Below are 15,329 nucleotides of genomic sequence, written 5' to 3'. Positions count from 1 at the left end.
AGTACAGAGCTTGCCATTTTCAATGTACTCATCAGGTATGTGAAGTGATAGGCTTTGTGAGCCACTCGTACCACTTTTTGAATGCTTTTTAGGTCGAGCCTGGGCAGCGTATGCGCTGCTGCGAGACCTGGGGTACTCAATTATGGACTTGAAGCTCTGCCCACTCTCCGGCCATATTTGTCATTGGCTTGTGTAATTCCCCTTCATAAATACTGACCTCCGATTCGTGTCTAGGCTTGTTAGTCCCTTCTTAGTACCACCTTGTCTTCATTTGTAACTTCCCATGAGGACTGGTCCTTTTACTTCGGTCTTTACACAGTATGTGTTATTTACAGCATGTGAGCACTATTTTTCTTAATGAGTTTCTCCTTTTGCTGGCACGACATGCTTTCGTACAGTGGCGCCCGCTTTGCTTGCACCACTTGTGGGATGCTGCTTGTTTTCTTTTGTTTCTGGAGGCAGCATGGGAAGGCTCTGGTTGCACAGCTGCTCCCACTTGCTTTCGATTTCAAGCGCATTGAAAACAGGCCTGTAAAGAGCAGTAATGACAACAAGCCTCTAAACCTCTGCTCTGTATCTCCCTTGTATTGATCCAGCGACTTACCAGCAACAGGTAATCTATTACCATATACTCTAGATTAGTCTTGCCTTATTCTCAACTAATCTTTCACTGATCAGAATGTTCTTTCCTCTATTCAATGGACCGAATTAGTTGAACTAGTTGATGACGAAATGTCATCTAAACAATCTACTTATTTTGATGTAATAACCACTGACTGGGGAAATATTTTAAATCTTAATCTAGATTAATTTCATGTAAACCACTTACAAGTACAGTACTGTTTACATTTTTCATATGAAGGAAGATTAAGTAAATCAATTATCAAATGTATTCGTTTGTACTACGCAAAGACTATGCATGAAAAGGAGAGGATAGAGAGAAAAGGACATAGGCACATAAACAGACATATAATTATAGTTACAGAGTATGGTGTGAAAACCAATCCCCTGGCCAAGGGGCTGGGAAGGGTCCCCAAGGGAAGATCTGGCGACCAAAGGCTTCAGGGCAGCAATCAGGACAGGATAGATGACCTCTCTATCACCGACGCTTGTGTAGCACCCCTCTCTGACACTCTTTTCCTCCTCAAGATTCTTCCGCCATCTTCTTCTAATTAAATTGATTTAATATAAAGTGGCTCTGCATTCGATTCTTCTTCAGCTTCTCTCGTCCCTCCGAGCATCCCGACCTCTGCAGCATTCAGCATCGACGTCTCATCGGGCAGTATCCTGGTCTCAAGCTTCCTAATGCTCTGCTCTCTCTGCTCTTCTCTCTCTAACGAACTAGGATCTACTTCAATTATACCTCCCAATAATGTTTCAATATCATGAAACTCCTAACTCTGATTGGACAGGCAAAGGGAGGTGATCATCACACCATGCTTACTTTTCACTCTTTTCAGTTAGCCCTTTGTTCATAAACCCATCTACTTTAATTCTTTATTCAAACTTTATTCATATGTCTTTATTCCCGCCCGCATTCACATCATTATTGTCACAAATTATAAAAGTTCACAGGTTCCCATCCATGTCAGTGGAATGTCATTCCGTTTCCCAGGAAAAGTATCCCTTATTAACCTTGGATGGTGTTCAATATGACATCGCTTCTTCCAGCTCGATTGTACTACGCATGTGCAGCAATCAGAAGGGAACTTACTATGGTTCACGTAAAAAGGCCCATAATGAGCACTATTAAAAAAGTCAAAAAGGCAAATGTTAAAATAAAAAATAAATGGTTTCACTGTATACCACCTATCTCTATGCAAACCCCCTTTACTTACTAATGCTTTCCCCGCGTTAACACTAGTAAAATTACTTGTTTTAGTCTTCAGCAAAGCAGATGCCAAGCATGTGAGTTCAAAGCAGCCATTTTGTCAGCCACTGCGCAAGCGCAAAAGATTCCCTCCAAGCGAAAGTATGTTATACTACGTAGATGCAGTAGACGCATGTGTACTAAAGATTTTCAGTTAACTGTCATTTTAGAATCTCACTCGATTTACTCGTTAGTAAAACACATAGGCAAGCTTCACTTTCTATAGTGTAATCTGTTATGCATATTAATTTACACAATACTAAGTTAATATGGGGTTAAAAGTTATGCGAGAGGATTGAGTCCGAGCAAGTCTCTTTTCTACGAGTCCTTGCTCCATCAGTATCATTAACTGCGCATGGTGAAAGGCGGGGGCAACGGGTCACTTAGAAGGTTTTAAAAACACACAAAAAAAGCATTTGCAATGCAATAGGTCTTGCATTTGCGTGAGTTTAAACTAGTTGGATTGTAAATGACAATGCCTTTTATTGATGTTTTAAAAACCAACTCATAAACAAAAGGCATTGTCATTTAACAATGCCAATAGCTCAAAGTCTCGCAAATGCGAGACCTATTGCATTACAAACGCTTGTTTGACAAGATTGTCATAAATATCTGTGGCTTGACCCGAAGATACCTCTCTTAAATAATCCAATTCTTGGTTACTTGTCTCTCTTGAGACACATGTAACAAAGTAATTTGGATTGGCTCAAATAAATCCACTGTGAATACATTCAGTGATGGTTGTTGGTTTTCGTTCTCAATGTCGAGTTCCTGGATGTCCCGTATGCCTCTAAAACATTGGCACTCACCTGTATTAAACTGTCCTCTCCAATCACTATTACAGACACCTCTGATGTAAAATGATGTTCTCTTGCCCTTATTTTGCCTATGAACCGCCCTTTGTCACTATAAGTCCTTGTATAACTAATGGGGCATATTCACAAATTTCATTTTGTAGTACCCCAATAGCGCTGCAAATGACTACAAAATGGTTTTCAAAAACTTATTGTGGATGTTACACCTCCGCCTGTCCTCTGTTTGTCAGTGTAGAGATATCCACCCCAACTGCAGAGTCGTTGCACACATTAGTAGGCATTTTAGTAGTAAATGTGGGAGGGACCGAGGAGAGTGGCTAAACAATTGGTAATACTTATAACTCAAAGGGGGATTACGGAGGTGTAAAGAAGGGTTCAGTTCGAGGTTTAGGGAGGGACATGCACCCACCCTCAAACTACAATTCTAAAGTTACTTCATCCAAAAACTGACCCAAAATAGTAATAGTAAATTACTGCAGCTCAGAACTGAAGAAAGCCCAGCACCACACAAGGCCACCCACTGGTATTGGACCTTATCATAAAAAATAATGGACATAGGGACTTAAAACCCAATAGGAAATAATATTAAAATAAATACAATTATTTGAAATAGTTAAAAATATAAATATATATAATTTAATGTTAAAAATATAAAAAATAAAATATCTGAGTATAAAATATTGTAACAATCTTTTTAAAATGTAAAAATTAACATGATTACATTTTTATTAAAATATAACTAAACTACTTTTAATTATATAATTACTTTGATTATTAGGGCATAGTAACATTTGTTTTTACAGTAAGTGAGAATTAATTTTTTTATTTAAATTTTAGAAAAAGAAAGAATTTTAATTAATTGTTTTAGATTAAATATTGAATTCAAAATTAAGGTAGTTGTGTTGTATTATTTCTTTCTTTTGTTTTACAGTTACAATAATTATATAAAATTATTTGACAGTAATATTTAATAAAAATCTGTTTACACATTTTTTGAGAGTTAAAAAACTTTTTTACTTTTATTCTTACTTTGCCATAGAGAGATTCTGCAGTTGGGGTAGAGATCTCTGTATACTAAAGTATAGGAAAAACAAAAAAGTTTTATTAGGCTTGGTAAAATATTATTATGTTAAATATTATTATAAATTAATTTTATACATGTTAAAGGTCAAGGGTTGGATGTAGGTAAATCTTATTTACCGATTCATAAATACCGAATTTTACCGATTTGGTATTTATGATTCGGTAAATAAGATGTAGGTAAAAAATCGGTAATTTTTACCGAATCGGTAGGATTTGGTATTTACCCATTCTGTAATTACCGAATCGGTATTTGCCATTGATTCCTAAGGGCCTTGAAGCCCATAGGAATCAATAGCAAATACCGATTCGGTAATTACCGAATCGGTAAAAATACCGAATTGCCAAGGGGTACAGGGTGTCACTATGACACCCTGTTGCACCCGTTTCTGGCTTGTGTGCCATGTGATACACATACATGCCCTTAGGGCATGTCTGTGTGCCACATAGCACAGGTGTACATGCACAGATGTGCATGTACACTGGAATTCGTTATTTACCATGTAATAGTATTACATGGTAAATAACGAATGGCCTGTGGCACTGTTTTCAGTGCCACCTACATCTGTATTTACCGATTCGGTATTTTACAGAATCGGTAAATTTACCGAATCGGTAAATATACCGATTCTGTGTGTTTTGTGGCCCCTACATGCCAATGTCCAAATACCTGTCAGAAAAGGCCGAAAATCGGTATTTTCGGCCGTTTCCGACCGGTATTTGGACACCTACATCTGGCCCTTAGTGTTTTGCAAGTGAAGCTTCAATAAGTCCTGTCAAATGCCTTCTCTGCATCTAGTGAGAGAAGGATCATCTGGATATTGTCCCAAGTACTACTATCCAGTATATTAAAAGTCTAGATAGACTAGTCTCTGGTTTGTCAGTCTTTGATGAATCTTATTTGAAACTAACTAACAAGATGAGGATCAGCCAGATAAATATCTGTGAGCATTTTTCTGCAAATTGGGAGATCACACTTTAAAAGAGCTCCCAGCTGGTAGAGGCAAAACAACTGAGGTCTATTTTCGGTTCCTCATTCCTAGGTGCAACTGCGCCTCTAGAAGAAGTTGAAACCTCTTGCCATGTGGAAGCCAATATGTCGCAGAACACCTTAAAAAAGAAAGGTGGGAACCCATTCTGCCATGCAGCATTATTATTTGTGAGGTTTTCAACAACAGTCCTGACCTCTCTTTCCGAAAAGTTGTTGTCAAGCCCCTCTAGCATCTCTGGTGGGATTGTGGGGAAGCTAAAGTCCATCAAATGCATGCCATGGAAAGCAGAGTTGTGGGGTTCTTATTGATAGAGGCAGGAGAAAACTTCAAGAAAGAGTTCATTTCACGCTGATCAAAACTATGGACTGTCTGATAAGCATTTTGGGAAAATTCTATGTATTTGAAGGACTTGGCTAATCTAATTTGTTAGTCCGTTTTACACCCCTATTCATATTATTTCTGTTTTTTGTCAAGGGCTTTTGGGCAGACTCCTTAGTGAAAAGGGCTTCTGATCTCATGACAAGACCGGAAGCTAGCATTATGCATATTACTTTTATTGCCAGCTCCTTGCAGCACTTCAAAGTATTACATCACTAACATCAAAATTATGGAACTTTAGAATGTCCAACAACATATATAAACCCTGTCACAGCAGCCATCTGCAATAAGGTAAGCCTGCTGTTCAGAGAGTATTTTTAAAAGTTGCATTTAATTATTGTGCATTTGAGTGATATGAGGTGTTATGTGTTTAATTTGTATGATAAGCAAAGAATGTTATTGATGTGAAAGGATTGAAAGATGGATTTGTTTGTCTTTTCAGATTGTAATTTGTGTTAAATTAAGGTTTCAGTATACCCAATTTATGGGTTATGGTTAATTGTCAGGTAAGTGCAGGTTTTTTCAATATTAGCTTAGTTCATAAAAAAACTGAGTTAAGTTACCGTTGCGCCATGAGCGAGCGTTGTGCTTCAGCTCGCAGCGTAGTGGAGACGTTCTGTACATGAAGAGCAGGCAAAGTTCTATCTCGGGCAGCTCTGAGTTGGGTGCTGTAGAGTAACCATAGAGTATAGAGCATATTTGGCTATGTAATTCTTGAGTGCCTTATGTACAATAGTAATTGACAGTAAATTATGGAAGCTAGTTTATTCATGTTCCAATATCACATGGGTTGTATGACAGGTCTATCCAGAGTCAATAGTATCATGACTGGTCCAAAGTCTGAAAGGATTTTGGTGCCAGTATTCACAGTTGTAACATAATGCACCAGTACTGAGGAGATACAGCCTAATTAGGGACCGCTTTCTCTTAATGAGGGAGGTCAGGCAAGGGATGGTATGCAGGGCCCCACGGCACATGTGGTGTGAGGCTGTCCAGGGACTGGAGGGGGGCCTAGAAGCGCTCATGCAACGCCAGTAAGATCTGGCAAAACAAAGTCAAGCTTCTCCTGCTGCCGGTAAAAAGCAAGGTGGTGGGCGGGGCCAAGGGGTGGGGAGGGACTAAAAACGTTTTTTAAAAAAACCAAATAAAAACACGTACTTGTGACGTAGGCTAGCCGCCGCCTCTCCTCCGTCCTCTTCTTCCTGACTCAATTCCAGCAGCAGAATGCAGGAAGTAGTAGGGAAGCACCCGGCTCCCAGCCTCTCGATAGCCAATGACAACGCTGAAATGCAGCATTGTGATTGCCTGAGGGCCATGAATTGACCCTCAGCCAGGGAATGGGGGCCAGGGCATATTCTCCACGCAGGCTGTAATGCAGTCTCCATGGAGAAGATGCGAAGTGCGCATTAATGTCTGGCCAGCCCAAGAGGGTCGGCCAAAATGTCATGTGCACTTAAGAGTGGGCAAATCACTCCTCCCCTGCTCCTCTGTCGTCGTAGCAGCCCGCTCCAAACGCAAAGCTGCAACAGAAGGAAACATACAATAATAATGCGAGTTATTATCATTTTATGTTTCCTTTACTACACTGTTGCGAAGCAGTGGGGCGACGCTCCTCTACCATAGCGGAGGAGCCGTTACTGAGTTCTGAATTACTGATTAGGCAAAGTAGGCAGCAGCATATGGGCCCCACTCTCTTTAGGGTGCAGCAGAATGCTGCACACATAGAAAGACGAAAAAAACAAGGAGAAATAAAGATATTTCTCCTCGTTACTCCTGCCCTGGGGAGGCGTACAGTTTTGACACATTCCTAGGTTTACACATCATTGTAAATTTGGGAATGCGTCAAAACCCATGGGCGATTTATGAGAACATCTGCCGCAACACCAATGGAACGCCTCCCTGACGTAGTGTAAGGCAACACAGCGACTTGCGCTGCATTGCCTTACACCATATCTACGAGGCCATGAAAAGCTAAGCAAAGTAGCTAGATATGGGTCCGCACTATGTGCCGATAGAGGATAACAAAAAGTGATGCACCTGCAGCGCAAGAGGCTTGTAAATAAGCCCCTAAGTGACTGAATGCTGACTCGTTCATCGCGTTTGGGGGCGAGCTCCATGGAAGACCCAGAAACTAGAGCCCCTGGGTGTTTCACCTCAATTTTCATCTGTAGTGGAACCTTTCTTAGCCCATAGGGGTTTAAGTATAACGCTCCTTGACGGTAGGATGAATAATCGCGAGAAGCGAGGCGGGTCCGAGTGCCGTGCGGCTGATTAGAGGACCCTGGCGGCACGATATTCTAGAATACAGCATATCGCTATGCGGTATTGATTTTAGTGTGCCCCTGCGGACTTCCAACTATTACTAGCTGTTCATCTATACCGAGCTTCAGGCATGTCCCACAAGCACAACCACTGTACATGTGCCCTGACGAAGGTGAGACCCACAGAGGAGTCTAACACCGAAATGCGCGTCGGCTCTGAGACAGCGACTGGACCTTCCTGATATAGAGCAGATGTTTGTATTTTTTTCTATGTTCTGTACCTTTGAAATATTTAAGATAATTAGTAGAAATCCACAGATCTATTCTTACACTTCCCAAATAATGAAAGAAGAATAAATAAAGATGTTAGAGTGACAAAATATAAGACCATTTGTATTACAAATACGAAGTTTAAGAACATGGGACCACATTTATGAAGCATTTTTGGGTGTGCAAACAGCCCTAGTCACAAAATCAGGCCATTATTTTGCGATCACAAAAATGCCTTTTCTTATGTAAAGACCACACATTACGGTTCGGTAACAAGTTACAAGTAACAAGTAACAAGTTATCAAATCGCAATTGGGGTTTGCAGTGCAATACTGATTCGGTATTTAGAAGGGGGTGTTTAGGGCGTCCCTTCAAAATAATGAATCCCAGTGGTATGTATTAATATTTTGCACCGAATTCCGGTCACAAAACAATAATCTTGTACCACTTCCTCAAAAGAGCTGATAAAACATTCGCAGATGGGAGCGGTCAGCAAAGGAGCCCTTTCCCTTTGAGAATGCTGACAAAAGCATTTTTAAAGAGTCACTGCCTACTCTTAAAAAACGAAAGTTACACTTTTCATTTTTTTAACACATCTCGTTTTCTTTTATGGAAAACAGGATGCATTTTAAAAAAAATGCTTTATTTAAAAGCAATCGTACATATGGTGATCTGCTGATCTCAGCAGGCTTGCATTCCTGTGATGGCTTTCATTCCTAATGGATTGAAATTTGCAAACTACCTTGTTAATGTTCATGAGGAAGGTCGAATTGCGATCCACTAGGAAGCAGTAATAATTTGCAAACAGATCTATTAGTACATAGGTTGTTTTGCAAATTACCACACGGTTCTCAAAAATATTGCCTGCAAATTGCAACCAGTATTTTGTGACCAGTTCTTCGTACATCTGGCTCATGAAGATTACAAGCATGCCTCATGGTGGCGCTAAAAAGCAGACATCGGATTCCACTGTACCCTTTTCCATACACTAAGGATTAATTAATTGATAATATTTAATACTGGGGTTTAATCCATCCTCTCTCTACAGTAGTCTTAAATTGATCTTGTGTTGCTGATATTATTTTGTGTATAATCTATATAAATAGAAAAGCTGCCTACCCGCATATAAAATACATTTTAAACAAGCATTGGCATTGCCAATAGGTCCCGCTTTTGGGACCTTTTAAGTATTTAGTTAAGCAGCACAATATCCTTGGTGCAACAACGTCAACTGTTGCATGGCTAAACACTTATAAGATCCCAAAGGCGAAACCTATTGGCTATGCCAATGCTTGTTGAAAGTTGTGTCTGTGCACTTCCTGTCTGCACGCGCACAGATTTAGTGGCACCAGTTTAATGGCGCAATCTTTTTGCCAGGCCCGATTCAGAAATCCATTTGAGCACCTAAACTCCACATGGGATGCATGATTTTCGAATGCATTTTTAACATTTAATATTTACGAAAATATATTTTGTGAAGTTACTCCATAGTAAATGAGCTCCCTGCTGAAGGAAGGCATGGGGGGTGCCACAGAAATTTGATGTTCACAAAAAAAAATTGTGGCTGAGGGTATTCAGAAACCTCACGAAGGGGTACCCCCCACTCTGGATACAGTTGTGGTAAATCCATATACAGGGTGGGAACGGGGAAGGAGCATCCCCCAAACTAATGGTGGTGTAGGGAAAGGTGTGACTGCAAAGTTTCCGGTGAGGGACCTGGGATTATTTTTTTATAAATTTTAAAATAGAATTATTGTTTTGTTGTTGTTGTTAATTGAGCCCTGCATGACGTTGTACGACTAACCCATACATGCTACCAAGAACAGCACTTGGACATCCGGAGAAAGGGAGATTGGGAGAGATAAAAAGGAAGGCGCCATCCGCTCCCATCGCAGCCCGGCCACACTCGGAGGAAGGAAGCTGACAGCGGTTGTAATTTCTTCCTGAATCCTGAAAACCGTAGACAGAATCTCTTCCACAAAAACAAGAAGATAACAGAACTCTTAACCTGACACAGCACCATTGGTCTGCCGCGACACAAATGAGTACGGTAAACACCGACATTCCCACAAAGTCACTGAATTCAAAGCACCAACCATGACGTTACCACACAAAAGGCTGCTTGCAGGAACACTGCAGCAGAAAAGAGAAGGAAATACACAGCACAAAATACCAGGGAATTTCCTTTTTGTGCCTACACTCAATTCATATAAAATGCAGAAAAAGTCTTACAGACTTAACGAAAAGGGGATATGGATCAGAAAAGACTATGCTACATGTTACTATTATCGGCATTATTTCCAACCAGCAGGATGGCTCTGTGAGTGAGTGAACGCTCGCCACTGTTATCTGTGGTTATCAAAAGTGCACGAGTTAGAAGTCCAGGGAGACTGAGTCCACCTTCCATGCTGCAGAGGTTGGTAAACAGAGTTTAATTAAAGCGGGCAATAACATCTTTCGAGTTAGAAATCCAGGGAGACTGACTCCACCTTCCATGCTGCAGAGGTTGGTAAACAAAGTTTAATTAAATCGGGCAATAACATCTTCTATTTAGAACGCATGCAAATGGCGGAAATATGATATGTAGTACTATAAAAAAAAACAGAATGAAACTGACGAAAAGGGAGGAGGGAGATGCGAACAGAGCATCAAAGGGCTGGGCGAGAAGGGAGGGGGGAATGCGAGGAGCCAGAAGGAGATTTACGAAAGTGAAAGTGATCGCGCACGGCGAGCGATGAGCTTTAAGAGCATGAGCAATGCCATATGGCACCTCTGCTCACGCGCGAGCCCGCGCACATGCACTGCACGCAGTAGCCGGGGGTAGAATTTTTTGAAGCCCTCTTTACTTAAGGTCTCGCAAGTCCAGCGCAAGCGTTGGGTCAGGCGAGACCTGAAAACGGAGTTGTGGTTTCATTTATTTCATGTAGGCAGTGAATTTGAATTTAAAATTTGAATTTAATTTAATTTGAATTTGAATTTATTTGAATTTAAAATGATTTATTAAGCGCACGGACACCGGCGGTTTCATGGCGCTATAACTGGCAAATAACATGGTGGGAGAAGTAAACCTAAATAAAGGGAACTGAAACTAAAAAAGACTAATTAAAAGCTTTGGTAAACAGATAAGTTTTTAGCTGTTTCCTAAATTTCAGATAAGAAGGGGAAGCTCTGAGTTCTGGGGGAAGGGAGTTCCAAAGGAGTGGGGCAAGAGTCGCAAATTTCGATCCTCCCCATTTCTTCCTCCGAAACCGGGGGACTGTAAGAAGGGATTTGGTGGAAGAGCGTAATTCCCTAATAGGAATATAGGGTGTAATCTCAGATGAGATAAAGGCCGGTGCCGTGTCCAGTCGAGCTTGAAAAGTGAGGGAAGCAAGCTTAAACTGCACACGTTCACGGACAGGAAGCCAATGCAGGGTTTTGAGGAGGGGAGTGACATGATGGAACTTTGGCAATTTAAACACTAAACGCGCCGCCTGGTTCTGGATCTGCTGTAATCGCCTTAAACTATATGCAGGTATGCTAGCGTATAGGGCGTTACCATAGTCCAGGCGGGATATAACCATTGCCAAAGTGATCAATTTGAGGGCATCAAAAGAAAAGAAACTGGACACCTTGCGTATAGTGCGCAGTGAAAGAAAAGAGGAAGACACCACAGAACTAACCTGGGAGTGAAGGGTGAGCTGGGAGTTGAGTTTGATGCCTAGCGTTTTTACTGAGGTAGAGGGAACAGGAGGGGACCCTAAGGAAGGGGGCCAAAACAAAGAAGACCAGGGACTGGATGAGCCACCCGTCAACACCAGCTCAGTCTTGTCTGGGTTGAGTTTCAGATGGTTGTGGCTCATCCAGTCTCGGATATGGATCATAGTGGATTGAAAGTTAGAAACAGAGGAGGAGGAAGAAGACAAATTAAAGACAAGTTGGAGGTCATCCACGTAGTTATACACGGAGACCTCCATCTGCAGCAGTGAAAAAATAAGAGGGGCGATGTAGAGATTAAACAAAAGGGGGGAAAGGGAAGAACCTTGGGGAACCCCGCACTGGACTTTCCGGAAGTCCGCAGTAAAATCACCCAGGCGAACCGCCTGGGTGCTGTCTCTCAGGAAGGAGGACAACCATACCAGGGCGGTGCCCCCGATCCCCGCCGCTCCGACACGGGAAAGTAAGATGGTGTGATCAACCGTGTCGAAGGCGGCTGAGAGATCGAGGAGGACCAAAGCCTGAGTCTGGTTGGTATCCATTCCCTCCCTGAGGTTGTCCAGGACCGATAGTACTACGGACTCCGTAGAGTGTGCGGGGCGGAAGCCAGCCTGACGGGGGGCTAAGATCCCATGCGTCTCCACAAAAGAACTCAGAGTGCAGGTGACATGGCGCTCGAGTACCTTTGCCAAGAACGGCAAGAGGGAGATAGGGCGGTAGTTGGTAGGGGCCGTGGGATCTGCACCCGGTTTCTTCAGGATAGGGACAATGATAGCAGATTTCAAAAGAGCGGGAACAACGCCCTGAGAAAGAGAACTGTTGAGAACCTGAAGAGGGGGGTCAGAGCAGGAGGAAAAAATATGACGAAGAATATGAGAAGGGCAAGGATCAAGAGGGGAGCCAGATTTAACTAGCGGAATTATAGAGGCCAGGGATTCCTTGGTTAGAAGAGGAAAGGCAACGAGTAGTCCATTGGAGGGGGGGCACTGGGGGTCCACAAAGGCTGAGGAGGGAGGGGGGATATTAGCTCTAATGGTAGCAATTTTCTGAATAAGTACTTATTTCAAAGCTGTATTTCTATTTCCAATGTAATTTTTTATTCAGACGCACAACCCAATGTTTTTGGTTCGTAAGAGGCCCACACATGACGATAATATTGTTTTCCATTTTTTATAAACATACTCGGTTATATATCATGCTATAATTTTCAGTCCTGAATTTCAAAATAGTATTGCAAGATTTAACAGATGAATCTTATCATCAGTATGCATATGTTAGTATTTCAGGCCAGAAAATTTCTCCATGAACATACAGTTTGCATGACAAAATATGAAACTAAGGATAAATTTAGAACTTTGGAAAGATGCAAATCTTCTAGTTGATTGGAACATGCACAATAAGCACTGATGTTAATTGAGAGTTGCCTTTAGAGAAGTATAGACTTTTGAAGTTTGTGATTTGCTATGTTGCAGAACACATTTAAAATTGTTATCGCCTACATAATTGATTAGCATAAAAAATGGTGTAGAGCAGTCTGGGGTTTTATGTTCAGATACTTTGGTGACTGGCTCTTTAAAAAAGGACTACTGTGGTAGAATATGCCCCACCAATTATAAACCTAAAAGGTAACTCACATCCACACCTTTGTGTATTTGTGGACTTTGCTTTTCCTAGAATGTTCTAACTCCCTTCGTTCCACCAAGTGAAATATCACTACTTTTAGAATGAACCTGGGATCATTTACAGGACAACACGCTGGGTAAAACTTGCAAAACACTTCACATTTCTCAAAAAGTTTGTACATAGCAAATAGTAATAAATTAAAACGGGGGGGGCACGGTTATGAATAGAATGGGGCGGTATAGAGAGGTATCAGCGGGTGGAATACAACTCCGACCAGGTACAGCTGGCCCAGTTTTCCTGCACCTGGATTTCCTAGGTGCCAGAGCACTGGCCACAATAATACTGGCTGGAAAATGAAGACGGTAAAAGGGCAACAAGAACAGTCTGGTTTAAAGCAGACGGTACAAGTGAAGAGATCGTCTCTGGAATTGCAACTCCACATGCAGACAATGATCTGCATGTGATTCCCCATCCTAGGGACAACAACTCAGAATAGGCAGATTTAAGTATAGACATACCAGCCAGAATTATTAGTTCCAGCCACTGAGTATTCCTGCACATAAATCCGCCTTACTCGTAATTGGGACCATAATGTGTATCTACTGGTTTCCTAAATATCTCCATGGACAATGTAAGTTCATTTTAGGAGTAGAGATGGTCTATTGCAGATTTTCACAGGAATTCAGTACACGGTCAAGATATCACACATCATATGTTCTGATGAAAATAAATGGAAAGCATGAGCTTATTTTATTTTGCTGAAATCCAGATTTTCAACTGGTTTAACGTCTGTGTTGATATTATAAATTATCACGCCGGGTTTATCTTACGTTAACCCTGTTCTTCACTTTCAGGGAAACGTTCGATACCATAGTGTTCAGCATCGTCAGTACATTATCTAATCTAGATTGCCGCATCTCACTATGAGTCACGCGCAACTTTGCTAACACAACACCAGAACTGCACTACATGCACTTGATTTATGTCGCTTTGTCACCGGAATGTGTTCCATGTAATAGGTACCGGGGCACGAGCCATTTGCGAATAAGCACTTTGTTTGAATCACGTTTTCACAATAACTCATTAACATATGGGTGCACCCGCAAATGTTCTACACTTTTGAATATTTTTAACTCTCAGAAATATTAAAGACACTGTGTGCTATGTATTGAATGAACAGGGGACAGGAAACAGTTACAGGATTTTTTGAACTGTAAATGTGCTATAATTCTTCACAGACATGCACCCTGAAGAAGGGCAAGTAGCCCGAAATGCATAAGAGTTATACTAAGTGATGTTACAATCGGAGATCTAATTTGAAAGAATTGAAATGAATATAATTTCAAGAATATGCAACAAAATGAAATAAAGAATTGAATGAAGAACTATTGATTAGTGAACGTGATTCCTATAGAGAAATTTGTTCAAATCCTCACTTCAGGATTACTGGTGTGCCGAGGGGGAAGAAACCAATGGCATTTGGAAGCACTACTAACTATTGCAGATTTTCACAGGAATTCAGTACACGGTCAAGAAATCAGACAAATCATATGTTCTGATGAAAATAAATGGAAAGCAGGCGCTTATTTTATTTTGCTGAAATCCAGATTTTCAACTGGTTTAACGTCTGTGTTGAACATATTAGTGATCTAATAAAACCCTAAATTCTTATTCAAACTTTCTTCTGCTACCCAACCAGGAATCGTAAATCTATTCAAACCACCATTCTCTCTTCTGACATTCTGGGACGCTATGGAGATCAACCTCTCAAAATGACATCTAACACTATTTCTCAAATGTTCTGTTATTGCCATCTTTTTATTGCCTAGGTTTTATTCTCTAAATTTATTGTACAGTGCTCAATTGCCTTCGATTGCCTTGCCTTTCCGTGGAGAAGTGTGGCTCACTGGTTAGAGGAGGCAGACCTGGAAGCAGAGGTCAGCCCGGGACCAGGGTTCAATACCCGGCTCGGCGGGGTCTTGAGTCCTAAAATGTCCATGGACTCGACAATTCTCGCTCCGGTGCCTACTCGATTCACGGGTTCACACTCTGCGACTCTGGGCAATAGCTTGCTTAATCTCCACAACGGCCCCTCGCAGCGGGATGCCTGGCTTTCACCTTGCGGATACCCTGCCGGGGTTATCTCACAGGGGAATACCAGGACGGGTTCCCTAAGCAATCGCTTAGAAACCGCTTGGTGATTTGCGCTATATAAATTCCTGTACATTTACATTTACATTTACAGAGACGTTCTCTAGTCGTATGTACACAAATAAACAGAGATAAACATCAGTGATTTAATTTGGGACAAACTTTGACTCTAATAACCTTTGACTGAAATTCA

At 41.3% G+C, this 15,329-nt stretch overlaps 1 protein-coding gene across 1 annotated transcript in view; it reads left to right on the top strand.

Annotated features, from left to right (window-relative positions):
* The window catches only part of FKBP6 (FKBP prolyl isomerase family member 6 (inactive)), an 875,880-nt gene that overhangs the window by 11,794 nt on the left and 848,757 nt on the right, over positions 1 to 15,329 (top strand). The gene's annotated exons all lie outside the window — the stretch shown is intronic.

The sequence above is a fragment of the Lissotriton helveticus genome, chromosome 3_1 (genome assembly GCF_964261635.1).
Source record: "Lissotriton helveticus chromosome 3_1, aLisHel1.1, whole genome shotgun sequence".
NCBI classification, from domain to species: Eukaryota; Metazoa; Chordata; class Amphibia; order Caudata; family Salamandridae; genus Lissotriton; species Lissotriton helveticus.
Note: the sequence above shows the minus strand (reverse complement) of the source record. Positions and strands in the feature narration are given on the sequence as shown.